Consider the following 19,690-nt stretch of genomic DNA (forward strand, 5'->3'; position numbering starts at 1 on the left):
CCTACATTAGCTGCTACTTTTCTCCGTACGAAAACGGGTCTACGATGCTTGTCACGGAACTTTGTGTTTGGGCTGATGTGGCGTGGACGCTGTACACCATGGACGAAAAATATTTGCAGATTCGTGGTCCATGGACATTTCTGAACTATGTGACACAGTTTAAATAAATTTGTGAAAGGTCGGCAAATCCACCAATGTCGCGCTAATTCCGGTCGCGGTCCCATCGTCCATTGGTTGAATTCTCTATAGACTCCATAATTTTTCTAAAAATGTCGATAAGTTGTGAAATAGGCGAGATGACGGTGAACGAATTCTATAAATCATGCAAAAAAAAAAACATGTGGAAAACGAGGTGGGCGTAATACGCCTAACTACCGCAAAATTAATTTTTCTGATCACCTGTTCCGGGTGATCATTTTTGAATGATACAAAAAGAAAGTCGCCACGTGCAAAGATTGGACAAGATATTTTGATTTCACGTGCTGGTTTACATGAGGGATATTTGGACATTTTGTTTTTTATCAACATTGTTCAAGTCTGTCCTTAGGTACGGTAAATATCATCCGTTTTATAGCATACACTTTTTGGACATCTTAGTGTAACGATGCAATATCTCAGCTGGATGGCTTTGCAACACAACAAATTTCAGTTCATGGCGCATGTGCAAAGGCAATAGCACGGTTATACGGGCTTCCTGGAGCCTGCAAAGGATCGATCTTGGAGTGCACGGAGACACTAAGAATAACAAAAAAATCTGAAAAGGACATTGTTGATGGAAGTGCCTTCGAGTGCACTGGTTTCGCGGACCCGGAGACAGTACCGCCTTCTAGAGGATGCTGTCAGCTGTCGTTTGGCCGGCTTTGTACCACCAATTCACGCATCTCCAACACTTTTCAACAAGAGAATGCTTCTCCACACACATCCGCGCCTGTCATTGAGTTCCCGTGCCCCAAAGCTGGTAAACCTGCAGTTTTGCGAATAAGCGAGCACGACCGCCCGTCGTACAGCCCGGACTTCTCGTGACTGTACTTGAGTGTCTGGCCTCACAAAATGACAGGTGTGTTCAGATGTGAGCTGAAGACAATTGTACATTTAATAGTGGTAGAAGGATACTTTACCCGGAGCATGGGACGGCGATAATCAGCAGAAAATGGTCAGACAAACCCGGCATCGAGCGGAGCTCAGCTGGTCGGCGGTCCGCGAGGGGTGCATACTTTGGGCACCTCCTCTAAGCTGGCTATTGACATTAATGACTGACTGTGTGTTCCAGATAAAATGTCCCACCGTGCAAGCTCTATGGGTGCATTGTAAAACCCGATTTATTGTATCATTTTGTTGCGATAAACCGGAATTTCAAAACATTTCAGGTTATTACATCATCTTATGATGCAATAAATTGAAATGTCAGGATTTAACGTGAAAGGTCGGGAAAAAAATTTACAGCGACATCTGAGAACGTTGTAATAAATCGGGTTTATTACCTCACGCGACTTGCACAGATTTTGAACAAAGTGGAAAGACGTCGCTGTTCTGATATGAAGAGCTACCATATTTGAAAATCACGATTTGAATATCCTGTTTATTTGAACATTTGCGCAGGGCATTTCCCTATATGGCCTCTTTCAGCTTAGGCCAAAGTGGCGCACAACCTGTTATGCAATGCAGCATGCATCTGCCATTTTGTATTTATATACACTGTGCCATTTTGCACCCATTTTGAAGTGAAGTTACTTCGATTACTTCGGAGGGTGTGGACGTGGAGTTGGTGTCAGTGTGGAGGTTATGTTGATGTTGCAGGTAAGTTTTAGGGTTTTCATTGTTGAATGTTGATTCAATCGCAATTCAACTTCGGAAAATATTAATAAATTTATGCAATATCCCCATGCAGACAGCCATCCTTTGCAAATTTACCCACCAAACTAAGCAACCAGATGCAATCAAATACCTACTGATTAAATGCTCCATAGAAACCAACTGAATTTAATATTTTAATTCAATCTAAGTAGGTATGCTAGTTAACAATTGAATGACTTTACCTTTGATGGTATTGGGCTGGGTCCAATGTTTTACATGATAATAATATCTGCATGATATGGGTACCTATTGGGTATTGATGTTTCGGGGCTTCGTAGGGGTAGTAGTAGAGCAGGCGTCACACTTCTTTTCGCAACCAAGGAGAGGCGCTGTAGGTACTAGGTTAGGTTGTAGATTTTAGGTGGTTTAGGTGGTAGATTCTAGGTTGTAGGTTGTAGGTAAGGTTAGGTTCAGTTTGGTTTGGTTTGGTTCGATAAGAAAGCAACTTTGGGTAGAGCGCCTTTCCTTGGTTGCAAAAAGAAGTGTGACGCCTGCTTTACGACTACCTTCGTAGATAACCTGCATGGTTAAAAAACTTAAACAATTTTGTTTTTACTGCCTGTAATCATTTTATTATTTACATTAAGTTGTATGGATAGGTTCTGAAATCATGCTTACAAAATGTCATTTGTATTTTCTTACCCCATCAAAGAAGATAAATGAAAATCTAGCAATGGCTCGGAATGCTCGGAATTGCCTTTAAGAAATCCACTTAGCTCTTGGACACTGCTGTTATTGCTATTTTGACATGTTTGGCCAATTTCTTAGTTGTGACTTATGCTACTGCACAAATTAATTGCTTACATTTTCTCCTTTACTAAATTAGCACATGGTCACTCCCTATATGCTTATAAATTTGGCATTGGTAGGGCAGACATAGCACGAGCTACCATATGTGATGCTGTAGATTGTAGGTTTTAGGTTGTAGGTTGTGGTTGTAGATTGGGTAATTTCTTCCAGTGATTGAAAGACTTTACTTTCGGCGAATTAAACTTTGTGATTGTTGTGGGCTGTGGCTGGGTAATGCTTGTTTTTGTTACATTACATTTATTTCTAACTCAGTGGACACTTAACTTTTGACTGGCATGCTATCGTTATGGGGTTTACCCATTGATTTCAGTTTCCCTGAAAAGTGAGTACAAAATTATATTTTTTTCTATGATGAGTACTGAGTACAAAAATCTTTGGTGTCTGGAGACACCAATCAGCGGCAACTTTTGCAACACTGGAACATAGGGTACACCAATGGTGGGCAGGTGGGTAAGTGCCCACCCACTTTTCGAGTGGGGGCCAACCATGTGTTTTGGCCCACCCACTTTTTACTCTAGGCCCTCGTCTCGATTTGAGAGGACGTCGTCACCTCCCATAATAAACAAACTTGGTAAAAATAAGTTCCACGAATCCCCACGCACGGACTCCAAGGGGCCGTGATGGATCCAAGGAGGCCCTCTATTCATACTTGACAGTCGAAGCGCCTGAGACTGATGGCCTGAGAGGCCCTAGTGGATCTGAGGAGGCCCCAATATCCACACTGGTCTGGGGAGGCCACTGACACCGGCGGTCTGGGAGGCCCCTTTATCCACACTAGTCGGAGGTCTGAGACTGGTGGTCTGGGAGGCCCCTCCCCTCCATCCACACTAGTCAGAATAGGCCCCTGACACTGGCGGTCTAGCCGAGGCCCCCTACCCTCACTAGTCAGAGGAGGCCCCTCTATCCTCAATAGTCAGAAGAGGCCCCTGAGACTGATGGTCTGGGAGGCCTATCCATCTACACTGTAGTCAGAGGAGGCCTCTGAGACTGATGACCTGAGAGGCCCTTATAATCACACCAGGCAGAAGAGGCCCATGAGACTGATGGACTGAGAGGCCCTTCTATTCATACTGGCCACAGGAGACCCCCCAAAACTTTCTGTCTGGGACTGGGAGGTCCCTCAATCCGGCACCAGTCTGAAGAGTCCCCTGAGACTGATGGCCTGGGAAGCCCTTATATTCACACTAGGCAGAGGAGGCCCCTGAGACTGATGGTATGAGAGGCCCTCATATCCACACCAGTCAGAAGAGGCCCCCGAGGCTGATGGCTGTGAGGCCCTTCTGTTCATATAACTGGCCACTGGAGGCCCCTGAAACCGGTGGTCTGGGAGGGCCCTCTATCCAAACTAGTCAGAAGAGGCCCCTGGGACCGATGGTCTGAGAGGCTCTTATATTCATACTGGCCACAAGAGGCCCCTAAGACTGATAGTCAGAGAGGTTCACTCCTAATGAATCTGAGGGGGCCTTCTATCCACATTTACACTTTTCTAGGGAGGCCCCCGAGACTGATGGTCTGAGAGGCCCTTTTATTTATACTGTCCACAGGAGCCCCCTGAGATTAATGGTCTGAGAGGCTCTTCTATTTATACTAACCAGAAGAGGCCCTAGGATTGATGGTCTAACAGGCCCTTCTATTTATACTAGCCAGAGGAGGCCCATGAGACTGATTTTCTGAGAGGCCCTTCTATTCAAACTAGGCAGATGAGGCCCCTGAGAATGATAGTCCGAAGAGCCAGGTGGCGGCAACTTGCCGTGGCCATATTTCGGCTCGGTAGAGCCCCACAGAGCACATGAGAGCACCTCAAGGGGTCCTAAGTAGACACGCTTATTCCCATAAGGGTGCCACGCCGGCTTCTGAAGGCTCCTTGTAGGCATCTAAGGGCCCTTTCCGGCCTCTAACGGCTCCACCCGCCTGTGATGGCTCCACACCAGTGTTTATGAGCGCCACACAGCGGCGCCTTTGAGGGTCATACTAGTGTCTCTTAGGGCCCTATATCGGTGGCTCTGGGGGCCCCACACCGGCGCCTCTGTGGGCCACCACACCTGTGCATCTCAAGGCTCTATAAGTACATATGAAGGACCCACACCGACACCTCTGAGGGCCCCACACCAGTATCTCGGAGCTCTGAAGGCCCTACACCGGTGACTCTGAGGACTCACCGGCTCCTGAGAGCACCATGTTGAATGTTGATGTCTAACGGCTCCACAAGGCCACTGAAGGCACCACACAAGCCAAGCTCTCACTGAGCTCTAATGTCCATGTACCGGCCTCTGAGGGATTTAAGCCAGCGCATTCATAGCTCCACACCAGCAATTGTAAGGGCTTCACACTGAAGTATCTGAGGGTTCCACACCGGTGTCTCTAAGGGCCACATACCGGCATCTCAGAGGGCCCCATACCGGCGTCTCCGAGGGTCCACATCTGGCGGGCACCCATCATCGACTGAAGGTCCCGACTCCGAGAGCCCCATCTGCGTCTGGGAGTAACATGCCGTCTTAAGAACCACAGCGGCTCCTCTGTCGAAAGATGGGCGTCTGCATGCCAAAGGGGAGCGGTTCTGAGACAGTAGGGCACCTACGTGCAATAGAAGGGCGCCTATGAAGCCCTTAGGTGTGCCTTAATGCGAAAGAGGGGTGCCTCTGAGGCCTACATATATGGGCGTCCACATGCAATAGAGGTCTGCACTGCAATGGATCGATGCCATGAGGGTGCATTCATAAGAAACAGGGGCGCCGGCATGGCAAAGAGAGGCGCCTTCAAGTGTCCATAAAAGAGAGACGCCTATGATAAGCGCACATTGTATGCGACAACGGGGCGACTGTGGGACATATAGGGATGTCTCTGATGACTATACATAGGGCGCTTATATGCCAAAGAGGGCGCCTATAAAGCTAATGGGGGCACCTGGGAAACGAGGAAGACATTTGTGTAAGGGTTTTCAGGGGTCATGCACCGTTTGCGGCATATAGATTCTAAAAAAAAATCGGAGGGAGAATAAGTTTTAAAAATGGTGCGGACTTCCCGCACTGTTCGCTGAAGCGGTTACGCCCCTGGGTACATCTGCTCGATCTCAGAAGCTAGATTTGGAGGTCATACTTGAAAGCAGCCGGCAGGACGAGGCAAAAGTTGGAGGCCCCTGAAAATAGGAGGCCCCCTGGAAAAGGAGGCCCCTTGACAGGGTGGCCCACCCACTTTTCATGACGTTCCTACGCCCGTGTTCCCATCAAAAGGTTCGGACTAAATTTATTTTTAAAAAATCAAATCAACATGACAAATAGTTGTTGGATTAACTATGCACGATGTACGTCAGACACGTACCCAGGATTTCGCCCACGAGGGGATCACCTGCTCTTGAAGGGGCCCGCGAGTCACCCGGGGGCCCGGGGTCAGCCCAGGCAGGGACGTATCCAGGACCTTTCGATGGGAGGGGGGCACGGTGGGTCCGGTCCCACTGGCAGACAGGCCTCTTTAAAACGGTCTGCCCTGAGAAAATGTTAAAAATTGGCACGTAAAAATACCATTTATGCCCAAGGAGTGTGCCTAATGTGCATGGTATTTTACGAGCAAACGAAGCAAGCGAGCTCCTCAGTCACCGGTGTGAAAGGCCGTCAGATGCGCTGGTGTTGAGTCCTCACAGCCGCCGTTGCGGGCCGCGGGGCCTTAGGGCTTAGAGACACTGGTGGGGCCATCATTGGCATGTGCGTGGCCCTGCACAGTGGCCTGAAAGTGGAAAGTGGCCTTTCATAGTTCATAGACTAAGACTGGCAAGGACACTCAGAGGCTGGTAAGAGGCCATCACTGGTACTGGCCCAGTCACTGGTACGTGGCCCTCAGAGACGCTGGTTTGGGGACTCTCAGAGCCGCCGATGTAGGCCCTTAACCCACGTTCGTGTAGGGGAGGGGTCGAACGGCCCCCTCGGTTTTTCGCGAATAACTCGCGTAAAAAGCGGCCGATCGCGACGAAACTTTCAGTACCCTCGGGTTATTCAATTTTACACCTACCCTAAAAATTTCATGACCCTGACCTAAATGACCTTTGACCTGTGACCTACTTTTCGAGCCCATGTTTGGCCGGAATCGCGGTTCGGCGTATGTCGGCTCGCATTAGCCGCGCGTTTCCAGTCTTTTCGTGGTTTCAGGCGTTCAAACATGTGATATGATGTTGCCCCCATGCATTAGGGTGGGTGTCAAGGTCACCTGAAGGTCTGGTCAGGTCATTGACCTTTGATGACCTCGGTTCACTTTTTCGAGTTTTACATGTTTCTAGGCTAGTTTTTGGAGCTGAATTCGAATTTAGCAACCATATGAACATTAACGAAGTAGTTTTGGTGCCTTCGTAACATGTTACGAAGCTGTCAGAGGCGGTTGACACCTACTGCGAAGACCCGGCAGGACCCCTACTGGTTGACCTGACCTGACCTGACCCGGCCCAGTTAAAATGCATGAGGACATCATCTGTGATCAAAATTAACATGATATTCGTGATCAACACCCCGAAAGCCCCCATATCAGCCACACTGCCACACTACGACGTTCTAACAGGTCCCGATTTTCCCGACTTCTGGGTCTTTGACCTGACCTGGAAGGTCAACCAATGAACTAGGACCTTAATATTGGGTGTCATCGGTTTCCTCTCGTCACGGGCAACACGCTCGTTTTTTTTTCTGCGAAACTCTAGCTCAATCATAGGCGAAACGGCAAGGGGGGGGCAACGGGCCCCCGCCCCCTTACCTATACGTTCGCGGCTGGAAAAACACCAATACGGGCGAGGGTTAATGTTACTACAATACGGCGAGGGTTACGGGCGATGCGCTGATGTGGGTCCCTTGGAGATGGCGTGAGGGGCCTCGCAGGTGCCGATGTGGTGGCTTTTAGAAACACTGGTGTGGGCCGTGGGGCTATCACAGACGGGTGTGGAGCCATTGCAGCTGATCCCTCATTGGCCGTTACTAGGGCCCTCAGAAGCCGGCAAGGTCTCTCAGAAACCGGCGCATTGGTCCTTTATGGAGATAAGTGTGGCTACATAGGAGCCCATCTGACTCATTGAGTGGTCTCCAGGCCTTGACACAATTCTATTCGACCGACCTCCTCGTACAGGAGATTCTTCTCCGTCTGACAGCCCTCGACCGAGAGGGAACATCAATCACTTTTTGCTGGATCCCTAGTCATGTTGGTGTTGCTGGCAATGAGCGGGCGGACGGATGTAAAGTTTCAATGATACAAGCGGCAATATTTAGTGATGCACCTCTCACACCTTGACTGCCAATAACCTTGTTTTCCAGGTTGGCGTCAGTCCCACTATCCAATCACAGATGGATACCAAACGAGGTGAGTTACAGTCACTGTCGAAGTATTCCTTGGTTTGCAGAATTTGGAATCCATAATCTAGGGGAAAGTGGTAGAATCTTTGGATGAAAAGTGTGATAGGCAATATCCAGCATGAGTTAAATAAAGGCTGTTTAGTTTACCTAGACTTTTTTGAAGCTGCGACAGATCCTAAACACTTTTGGCAAAGAAAGCAGTTTGATGTAGGTAGCATACCTTGACCTCAATAATGCGTTTGATAAAGTACCACACATAAGGATAGTATTGCAATTGAAGCTGCAAGGCATGAAGGGGAATATACTAGACCCGGTTGACAGGACGCCAGCAGCGTATAGTGCTAAATGGGTGAAGGGCAAGGTGGGAAAAATGTTCTGATTGGGGTTCCTCAGAGCTGTATTAGGTCTCATGTTCAAAATTTATGTAAATACAATCGACGAAGGCATAGCTTAGTAGAGTGCTCAAATTTGCAGATGCTATTAACCTGCGCCGTGCTGGTGGTCTGAGTTTTTAATGTCATGCTGGGGGCTCAGCGGTCAAGGTGGGCGCATGACCGCCACTGAGGGACCCTCAGAGGTCATTGTAGGACCCTCAAAGACCGGTATGGGAGCTGTGCGAATAGCTGGCGTGTGTTTCTTGAGCCTCGTGATAATCGAATAAGGGCCAGGGCCCCATACCCCCATGGGGGCTCATCGGTTAGTTTGGGGGGGGGCAATAAATGCTATGATGCCCATGATTTGCCTTGGGGGGGGGGGCAGTGGCGCGGGAGCCGGGGGGGGGCTAGGGGGTGCTGAGCCCCTCCAACTTTTCGGCTGGGAAGGGGGCTCGTAAGGTATTTGAGCCCCTCCAACTGGAGGGATCGAAATCGGAAATATACCAACATAATTTCATAGATTCATACATAGGCGCGGGAACCGGGGGCAGTGGGGCAGCTAGCCCCCACAACTCTGGGGCCGTGGGGGCGGTGCCCCACAACTTTTCATAAGGTCAGGAACCGTTGGGGCAGCTTGTCCTCCCCAAATTAGGGGTTGTGGGTCACAAAGGAAGAAAGCATTTAAGTGAAAAATCCAATCACATTAAACGCATGACATTATCTTATAGTTAACTCCGTAACGTTGTCAGCATCGTGTGCTTCATTCAACTCAGTGTTGGCTGCCTAATTATTGGCCGGCCGCCTCTCTCTCCTCTCTCTCTCTCTCTCTCTCTCTCTCTCTCTCTCTCTCTCTCTCTCTCTCTCTCTCTCTCTCCTCTCTCTCCCCCCCTCCCCTCCCCTCCCCTCCCTCCCCTATGTCCTATTCACCGATCCTCACTGCTCGCTCGGGCCGCGTAGAGTGAGGCTCTGCCGACTCGCTCTGACCGCCCGCCGGTGACGTCACGGCCCCTCCGGCAAGGTCAGGTCAGGCCACCGCTCGCTAGTGCCGGCCGGACTTGTCGGTCCGAAGCCATACTAGCTCCGGAACGCTACGGCAAAGACTGGTTAACCGGAATAGAGCCATATCGACCCAAACTCTTATTCCGACGGCGTTCCGTTTACACCGGCCCAAATCTGGCGTGCCGGAGTCGCTAGGGCAAAACGGACTTGAGCCAAACCAATTGCTGGCTGGGAAACTTCCTTTAGTATTTTATGTTAGCTAATAGCTATCAATATTTGACAGGGCGCATAGCTGGATCATATGGGAAGAGGATGCTGCTTGCTGCTCTCCACTCCCGTGGCAGACATAAAGGCGCGCAGCGTCACTCACGTAAAAATGGACGAGGTAAGACGTGACTATGGTGCCTACATTTGTGTTGTTACCAGTTACTCAGTCCACCCAAATCTACTTGTATCTATGCTAATCAACACATCATAATTCAATCGTTTTTCTGGTTTTTCTTTAGACATTGTTCTTTTTTTGGCTCACTACCTGATCCTACATTTTAAAATCACTCGCCGAATCACTGGTGATGGTTAAAAAATCAAGACAGCATTCATCCTCCTACCGCCATGCTTCCTTATGCGTTGCCATATCTTTTCTTTCCAGAAGTCCTCCCTTCATCTCCTGGGTCAGCCGGCCGCGTGGATGAAACCCCTCCTCACACCACTGAGTATCATGTATACCACAAATATCCTGGACTTGACTTGACTATGACTCATGAGCTGCGACCGGCTACCCATGCGATGGACGGAGCTCCGCCGCCCGTCCTGACCCCGGACGCTAGAAGGTGGGATGCTCATCATCTGCGTGAGACTTCTGAGACTGCGACCGGAGCCCCGGCCCGTCCCGACCTCTGACGCTGGAAGGTGGGATGCTCTTCATCTGCGTGAGACTTCTGAGACTGCGACCGGAGCCCGCCGCCCGTCCCGACCCCGACGCTAGAAGGTGGATGCTCATCATCTGCGTGAGACTTCTGAGACTGCGGCCAGCCCCGCCGCCCGTCCCGACCCTGACGCTAGAAGTGGGATGCTCTCATCTGCGTGAGACTTCTGAGACTGCCAGAGCCCCACCGCCCGTCCCGACCTCTGACGCTGGAAGGTGGGATGCTCTTCATCTGCGTGAGACTTCTGAGACTGCGACCGGAGCCCCCCGCCCGTCCCGACCCCGGACGCTAAAGGTGGGATGCTCTTCATCTGCGTGAGACTTCTGAGACTGCGACCGGAGCCCCGCCGCCCGTCCCGACCGGACGCTAGAAGATGGGATGCTCTTCATCTGCGTGAGACTTCTGAGACTGCGACCGGAGCCCCGCCGCCCGTCCCGACCCCGGACGCTGGAAGGTGGGATGCTCTTCATCTGCGTGAGACTTCTGAGACTGCGACCGGAGCCCCCGCCCGTCCCGACCCCGGACGCTGGAAGGTGGGATGCTCTTCATCTGCGTGAGACTTCTGAGACTGCGACCGGAGGCCCGCCGCCCGTCCCGACCCCGGACGCTAGAATGGGATGCTCATCATCTGCGTGAGACTTCTGAGACTGCGACCGGAGGCCCGCCGCCCGTCCCGACCCCGGACGCTGGAAGGTGGGATGCTCTTCATCTGCGTGAGACTTCTGAGACTGCGACCGGAGCCCCGCCGCCCGTCCCGACCCCGGACGCTGGAAGGTGGGATGCTCTTCATCTGCGTGAGACTTCTGAGACTGCGACCGGAGGCCCGCCCCCGTCCCGACCCCGGACGCTGGAAGGTGGATGCTCATCATCTGCGTGAGACTTCTGAGACTGCGGCCAGAGCCCCGCCGCCCGTCCCGACCTGACGCTAGAAGTGGGATGCTCATCTGCGTGAGACTTCTGAGACTGCGACCGGAGCCCCGCCGCCCGTCCCGACCCCGGACGCTGGAAGGTGGGATGCTCTTCATCTGCGTGAGACTTCTGAGACTGCGACCGGAGGCCCGCCGCCCGTCCCGACCCCGGACGCTAGAAGGTGGGATGCTCTTCATCTGCGTGAGACTTCTGAGACTGCGACCGGAGCCCCGCCGCCCGTCCCGACCTCTGACGCTGGAAGGTGGGATGCTCTTCATCTGCGTGAGACTTCTGAGACTGCGACCGGAGCCCCGCCGCCCGTCCCGACCCCGGACGCTGGAAGGTGGGATGCTCTTCATCTGCGTGAGACTTCTGAGACTGCGACCGGAGCCCGCCGCCCGTCCCGACCCCGGACGCTAGAAGGTGGGATGCTCTTCATCTGCGTGAGACTTCTGAGACTGCGACCGGAGCCCCGCCGCCCGTCCCGACCCCGGACGCTGGAAGGTGGGATGCTCTTCATCTGCGTGAGACTTCTGAGACTGCGACCGAGCCCCGCCGCCCGTCCCGACCCCGGACGCTAGAAGGTGGGATGCTCTTCATCTGCGTGAGACTTCTGAGACTGCGACCGGAGCCCCGCCGCCCGTCCCGACCCCGGACGCTAGAAGGGGGATGCTCTTCATCTGCGTGAGACTTCTGAGACTGCGACCGGAGCCCCCGCCCGTCCCGACCCCGGACGCTAGAGGTGGGATGCTCTCATCTGCGTGAGACTTCTGAGACTGCGACCGGAGCCCCGCCGCCCGTCCCGACCCCGGACGCTGGAAGGTGGGATGCTCATCTGCGTGAGACTTCTGAGACTGCGACCGAGCCCGCCGCCCGTCCCGACCCCGACGCTGGAAGGTGGGATGCTCATCATCTGCGTGAGACTTCTGAGACTGCGGCCGAGCCCCGCCGCCCGTCCCGACCCCGACGCTGGAAGGTGGGATGCTCATCTGCGTGAGACTTCTGAGACTGCGGCCAGCCCCGCCGCCCGTCCCGACCTCTGACGCTGGAAGGTGGGATGCTCTTCATCTGCGTGAGACTTCTGAGACTGCGACCGGAGGCCCCCGCCCGTCCCGACCCCGGACGCTGAAGGTGGGATGTTCTTCATCTGCGTGAGACTTCTGAGACTGCGACCGGAGGCCCGCCGCCCGTCCCGACCCCGGACGCTAGAAGGTGGGATGCTCTTCATCTGCGTGAGACTTCTGAGACTGCGACCGGAGCCCCGCCGCCCGTCCCGACCCCGACGCTGGAAGGTGGGATGCTCTTTATCTGCGTGAGACTTCTGAGACTGCGACCGGAGGCCCGCCGCCCGTCCCGACCGCGGACGCTAGAAGGTGGGGTGCTCATCATCTGCGTGAGACTTCTGAGACTGCGGCCAGAGCCCCGCCGCCCGTCCCGACCTCTGAAGCGGGAAGGCGGGCTGATGCCCGTCATCTGCGTGCGACTTCCGAGACTGCGGCTGGAGGCCTGCCGCCCGTCCCGACCCCGGACGCTAGAAGATGGGATGCTCTTCATCTGTGTACAACTACTGGGGCGACGGTTGGAGCCCCGTCTCGTGTTTCCCCACCTACCTCTGAGACGGGAGTTTGTGGGTCAGTAAAAACCTCTTATTCAACAGCACTGCCAACTGAACTGATCGACATGACGCCGTTCTCTGCAAGCGAGTACGACCTTATGTCACCCACCTGCTCTACTTCGAGGGCTTCAGTCCAGGATGCAGGGGACCATGGCACATGGACTTTTCCTGAGCACTTGATGTGCAATCAAACAGAGATCACGGCTCCCGAGAACCACCATTTGGAGGAGAACGAATACGGAGAACAGGGAGCTGAGTCTGATGTCAGCGACGGTGTTGAGGTGGCTCCGCCCCAGCACAGTTCTCAGTCGCGTACATCTCAGTCGGCGAGGAACGGCGCATCGTGCGGCGAAGTGCGGAAAAAAAATGTTTGCATATATTGCAAGCAAAAGAGAAATCTGATATGGCGCCATATCAAGACGGTCCACCGTGACGAGAAGGAAGTCAAGGATATACAGGAGTGTGATTCTGAGCAGGAACGAAAAATGAAAATCACCGTGATGATCAACAAAGGCAACATGGAGCACAACAAACTCGTCCTACAAAGGGGTGAAGGTGACATGATCTTGGGAAGGAAGTCGGACCAGGCGTCCGTGGACGACTACGTGCCATGTCCTTACTGCTATCTTTTTGTGGTTAAAACCAACATGATGCAGCACATAAAACATCACTGTGTGGCTCGCAAAACAGAATGCCCAGACATTCCCACGGTGCTGGCAGAGAGCCGGACGCTCCTGAGTGACGGCCAAGAAGAAAATACTGGGTATCACAAGGACATATTGTCTCGTATGCACGACGATGCAGTTACGAAGACCATAAAGAACGATGAACTCCTGAAGAAGTGGGGTGCCAACTTGCACGCGAAACTTGGAAGGTCGGGTTTTGCGCAGATAAGCCAGCGCCTAAGGATGATGGGCGAAGTTGTCCAAGCAGCCGGAAAGAGCATGCAAGAGCTGATCAATGGCGAAGGATTTGATACGGTTGTAAGTGCCACCAAATCCGTCTGTGGGTTTGAGCAGGACAAGCTAAACGCCCACACGGGGCTGCCCACATACAAAACTCCTTCAAAGGCCATGCGGATTGGAGGCGAACTACGACAGCTGGCTGCTCTCAAGAAGGGCATTGCGCTGATCAAGAAAGAAGAAAGCGAAGTGAAAGATGCTGAGGCGTTCTTGTATCACGTGGACCAATTCTGGAATGTGAAGATCAGCAGCGTAGCGCTGAAGAACCGCGAGTCGAACAAGTATGACAAGAAAGACATGCTGCCCTTTACCAGCGATTTGAAGCTTTTCACCGAAAAAATGAAGGAACGAGTGAAAGAAATGACAGAAAAGGGAATACATGGCATGACAGACTATGCAAGGCTGAGCAAAGCGGTTCTCGCCCGTTTGCTAGTATTCAACAAACGCCGTCCTAAGGAGCTTAGCAGCATCCTGCTGCAATCATGGATCAACCGAGAGATGTACAAACAAGAGACGGTAGAAGAAGTGAACAAGTCAATGGGTGAAACAGAAAAGAAGTTGTTCAACGAGCTCGACGTCGTCATGTCCCGCGGCAAGTGCGGGAACAAGGTCCCCACCCTGATACCGAGCGACTGCGCGGCTCCGCTGCAGCTACTGGTAGACAACCGGGAGACGTACATTGACAAGGATAACAAGTATCTGTTCGCAAACCCTCTGGCGAGGACTACAGGACACTACAACGCAGGCGTGGTGCTTAAAGAGCAGTTGTCGGACATGGCACTAAACAGGGCAGATCTCTTCCATGCAACAAAACTACGGAAATATTGTGCTACAACGTCCCAGATTCTAGAGATGGGTGAATTCGATATGGAGGTGCTCACCCGGCACATGGGACATGACAAAGACGTGCATCGTGGGTACTACAGACTGTCAGACGCTACTCACGAACTGACGCGTGCCTCCATCCTGATGATGAAGCTGGACGAAGGATGCCTCTCAAAATTAGCGGACGGAGCCTGGAGGAGATGCTCACTGAAGGTAACTAATCGTTTGTACATGTGCTAATCGTAACATCACCATTCGTCTGTCATTTTAGCAGACATTTCATGCAGTTAAAGCATTTTTGCAATGTAGTGTTAAAGAGGCAATGCAATAACACCATGAAGAGAATCGTACAGAGCGAAGGCAATGTAAGACCGTTAAAGTTCACTGGTACTACTAGGTTATATGCAGACCCATGGTGCTGTACTTCAGATTAAGGACGAGCGCGGATAGCCAAAGCAGTCCGGGTACCACCGTAGCACATATGTTCCGTTCAGCGTTTTTTTTCAGAAATGCTTGCCCATTATGGCAGGCACTTATTTTGCATCACACATATTCTTAAATCTGACAGAGACGGTTTTTCAGAGGACTTCGACGAGCCAGGCTCTGAAATGAGGGCGGTCCGGCTGATGATCGCCAAGAGGACGATGAAGGAGGTGAGGCGCATTCACTACATCTATAGTGTGTTCCATGTCAAGCTTGCGGCTGAAGTGCTCTGTTGAAGGCAGTGCGTGATTTCTGTGCATACATCTTACATTCTAAGACTCAAATTATTGAATGGAGTAGCGCGCTCAGCGAATTGCCTGGAACTGCCAAGGGGACTCCGACCGCAAGCTTGATATGGAACAGACTATAGTCCGGCCTGAAGTTTTATAGTGGGAGGGCAATTGCATAGGTGAGTTCATATGCATTTATTGAAGCACTGCGATCGATGCAGGATAATAAGCGTATCGCTCAATAACTGCATTGTCCATGCGAGAATGCCTTTACTCACGTCCGTCTGAGGAGGGAGGGAATCCGACCCATGGGTGATTTTTTTTTTTGCAATAGCAGCGATGGCGGCGTGAAGCGCCGCCCGCCACCCAACCTCGTCTACCCTCGGCCTCGTTTGCAATTTTGCTAAATCTGTTACATATGAAATGTCATATGCAAAAAAAGTATTTAAGCAACACTCACTGCGTCTCCTTTGGTGAAATCTTGAGCTTAACGTATTGAGACAAAATATTTTGATAAAGCTCGATAGGGCTTGTTCTAAGTTATCGAATGCTATCTTAATTGTTCTAGCTTTTATGTTTTTTTTTTCGAGACACGTAGCGTTTCGTGCTGAAAAGCGCCATTTTTATTTTTAATGCTGGCTTTTATCATGCAAACCCTCTAAATATTGATGTAGTTAGGGAGCGAGGACTCATGAGCCCCTTTCCCATGAAAATTTGCTGTTTTTAGTTCCATGGGAGCGAAACGTAAGTGGGGTCGTATCAAGCCCCCCCCCCCCCAGTCGTTCTTGTTCGGGGTGGCAAAAAAAAAGCAGTAGACAGGTGCAGGTTTAGGGGACGTCGTGCTAACGAAACGACAACTCAAAATCTTTAACAAGACATGAAGCGAAAAGATCTTTTTGGCCGGAGGAATCCAGAGCGTCGTAAGCCTCGTCGTAACTGCGACGTGTCGCAAGTTGTGTAGTAAGTCGTTTTTGGAGGGATCAATCGATGAGTAGCGTTACTTAAAGGGACTATCCCACCTTCTAAAATGTTATTAAAACCAGTTAAATTGTGCCCGACTTTATAGATTGGATGACCAGGAACACGGTTCTGGCATTTATTTTTCATTAAACATCTTAGACTTCCCATATTCCAAACACAAACTTTCAAATATGTGACGTCACAGCCCAAAATTACCTCCTTCCCCAGGCCACATTACTGTCATAAAGCAGATTCTTTTTACTTTGTAGGCACCACAACAAAGTTCAGACCAAGTTTTAAGCGATTTTTCAACGAACAAACCCATTTAAATCAGAACGACTAAACGAGGTGACGTCACACTAACGGTCGCTCCATGTTGAAGATAGGGCCTTGTACAAGGCCCATTTTCAAATGAAGGGAACGAATTTCTTCAACACCAGGAGGCCGCGGGGGTTGCAACCTAGATAGATATAGGTTTCTGAACCTCGCCGCAAACTTGGCTATCTCAACTCAAACCCCATGTTAAAGGTGGGATAGTCCCTTTAAGTAGTAAAGCCTGTCGCAAGTTGCCTGATTTGCGACACAACTTACGAATTTGAAATAGCAGTCGTAAGTTGTGTCGTAAGCTAACCTTGCTTTGAGGAAGAGGTCACAGGTCACAGGTCATTCGGGCCATGGTCACGAAATTTACATGGTTAGTGTAAAATTGTTTGAACTTGAGTTAAAATTTGGTTACAATCCGTTGACGCTAACGCGAGTTATAGAGCTTGAACCGACGGGTCATCTGTGAGGCCTCAATCCGTGCCAGCGAGTGTTAAAAATGGTGCATAATATGTTATATTCAAATTCATTGGGGTATTCAGGGATACAAAGCAGCCTTATATCATTCAGCAACTACTGGCGAGTCCAGAAAGGCGATCTTGGACGTTGCGAGGGGCATCCCCCAAAAGATTCTCCCAATTCCAAAAACGACGTGTCTCAGATGGCCCCCATGACTCCAATTTAGCTCTGTGATGACCCCAGTTGACCTCTGTGATCTGCCGTGTCTCAGATGACCTCCGTGACCTCCCATTGAGCTCTCTCATTACTCCGAGCTGACCTCTGTGACCTGACGTGTCTCAGATGACTTCCGAGTTTTGTGATGACCCCAAGTTGACCTCTGTGACCTGACGAGTCCTATATGACCTCCAATTGAGCTCTCTCATGACTCCGAGCTGACCTCTGTGACCTGACGTGTCCCAATTGAGCTCTGTGATGAGCCCAAGCTGACCTCTGTGACCAGACGTGTCCCAGATGATCTCAAATTGAGCTCTGTGATGACCCCAAGTTGACCTCTCTGACCTGACGTGTCCCAGATGACCTCTATGACCTCTAAGTGACCTCTGATAACCCCAAGCTGACTTCTGTGACCTGACGTGTCCCAGCTGATCTCAAATTGAGGTCTCTGATGACCCCAAGTTGACCTCTGTGACCTGAAGTGTCCCCAGATGGCCTACAATTGAGCCCTGTGGTGACCTCAAGTTGACCTCTGTGACCTGACGTGTCTCATATGACCCCCATGACCTCCAATAGAGCTCTGTGATAACCCCCAAGTTGACCTCTGTGACCTGACGTATCTCAGATGACCCATATGACCTCCAATTGAGCTCTGTGATGACCCCAAGTTGACCTCTGTGACTTGACGTGTCCCAGATGACCTCCGTGACCTCCAATTGAGCTCTTTGATGACCCCAAGCTGACTCTTGTGACCTGACGTGTCCCAGTTGACCTCCAATTGAGCTCTGTGATGACCCAAAGTTAACCTCTGTGACCTGACTGTCCCCAAGTTGACTTCTGTGACCTGACGTGTCCCAGATGACCTCTGTAACCTCCAATTGTGACCTCCAACTTCAACTCTCTTACCTCTCTGTGACTTCAAACTCTCTGAACTCATTTCTTCTAAAGCATAGCTTCTAGATGCTCTTTAGCCACGAATCTCCTGTGATCGACCCCAAATTTTATGGCAAATTATGTGAGCGTTAGCGATCACAAGTCACCCAGTTGAGACAAAGCTTCAGAATCAGAGAACATGCTTGACCTGGCTGTCTCATAAGCTCTCAAACCAGAAAGGCGAATGTTCCGTTATGCGTGATAGAGTTTTCGACCTTACTGACGTTTACTACGGGATCAGCTGATCGTGTAGCCTTTTAACCCGCGCACCGACGGGGGTCTGCGCCAACTTAGTACCGACGGGGGGGGGGGCGGATGACCGCCCCCCCCCTGAGATCTCGAGAACGAAGCAAGATAGCGACAAGCGGTAAACGGCATCGGATACGCACGGTCAAGATCTACAATTTTTACTAAGGTCATTTTCAGGTCAGGTCAAATGACGTCACAGGGGTCGAAAAAGTCAAAATGGCGGCGCTAAATATGGAGATAGTTTTTCTCGAATAACTTTCGAATTAGTCGAGATAGGAACAAACTAAGGGCCTCATCGTGATCCTCTCGTCAATCCGCATCGAATGATATATGTTGACCTCGAAAGGTCAAGGTCAAAGGTTGACCTCAGGTCACGTGACCTCGAGGTCATCATGTATATCATTCGATGCGTCTTGACGAGCTGAACACAATGAGACCATCCACGCGTCTGTATCTTGTTCCTGTACGGAGTTATTGGCCAAAAACCTTTGGTGACCTTTGATGACGTCACATGACCTCACAGCTGCCCAACAGCAAAACAGACCTCAAGGTAGTGAAGGTTGATCGTATATGAAGTCATGTATGGTATATGGGGCCATTCCGACCCGTTTTAGTGGTAAAAACAGGGAGTTGATTTTTCCCCCATTGACTTATAATGGGGAGGTCGCGAAATTGACCTGACCTTAGGTCACCGATATCAAAATTCCGAGATATACAAATTGTAGCTACTAATGACCTAATAACATCCTGCGACTTTCAAAGGCCTCCGACATCTACTGTAGCTCTGGCACGGTGACAAAGTTGCAAAAAAGTGACTTGAGGTTGGGTCATTCAAAGTGACCTGGTGACCTGACCTTGAAAGGTAGGAGGTTCAAACTTGCACACCATGTGTAAAATTGATAAGGGAATAGTCATACCAAATTTCGCGGCGCTACGCGCCACGGTTTTCCCGCTATTCGCGAAAAACCTCAGGGGGGCGGATATCCGCCCCCCCCCGTCGGTGCGCGGGTTAAATTCTCGAGTAAAGCGGGTATTTAAGCCTCGTCGTAGCTACGTTCTGTCGTATCCTCCGACAAACCCCTCTTTCCTCAACATCCCTCCTTTTTCGCTACGACACAACTTGCGACGGGACATGTGTCGTAACTTGCGACGTGTCGTAGATGGACTTGCGACGCCCCGGCCAAATTTATGTTCTCATGCATAACCATGTAATGTTAACAGAATTACATGGTTAAGTGTTCTAT

The 19,690-nt window shown here is 51.0% G+C and overlaps 1 long non-coding RNA gene across 1 annotated transcript; it reads left to right on the forward strand.

Moving 5' to 3' along the window:
• Positions 1 to 1,511: 1,511 nt before the first annotated feature.
• LOC122369340 lies at positions 1,512 to 15,532 on the forward strand. The gene is made up of 4 exons (XR_006254391.1): positions 1,512 to 1,797; positions 7,947 to 7,992; positions 9,642 to 9,743; positions 15,178 to 15,532. It is a non-coding gene; the product is annotated as an uncharacterized LOC122369340 (long non-coding RNA).
• The last annotated feature ends 4,158 nt before the right edge of the window (positions 15,533 to 19,690 follow it).

Source organism: Amphibalanus amphitrite, unplaced genomic scaffold, assembly GCF_019059575.1.
Source record: "Amphibalanus amphitrite isolate SeventyFive unplaced genomic scaffold, NRLGWU_Aamphi_draft 001026F_arrow, whole genome shotgun sequence".
In the NCBI taxonomy this organism is placed as follows: Eukaryota; Metazoa; Arthropoda; class Thecostraca; order Balanomorpha; family Balanidae; genus Amphibalanus; species Amphibalanus amphitrite.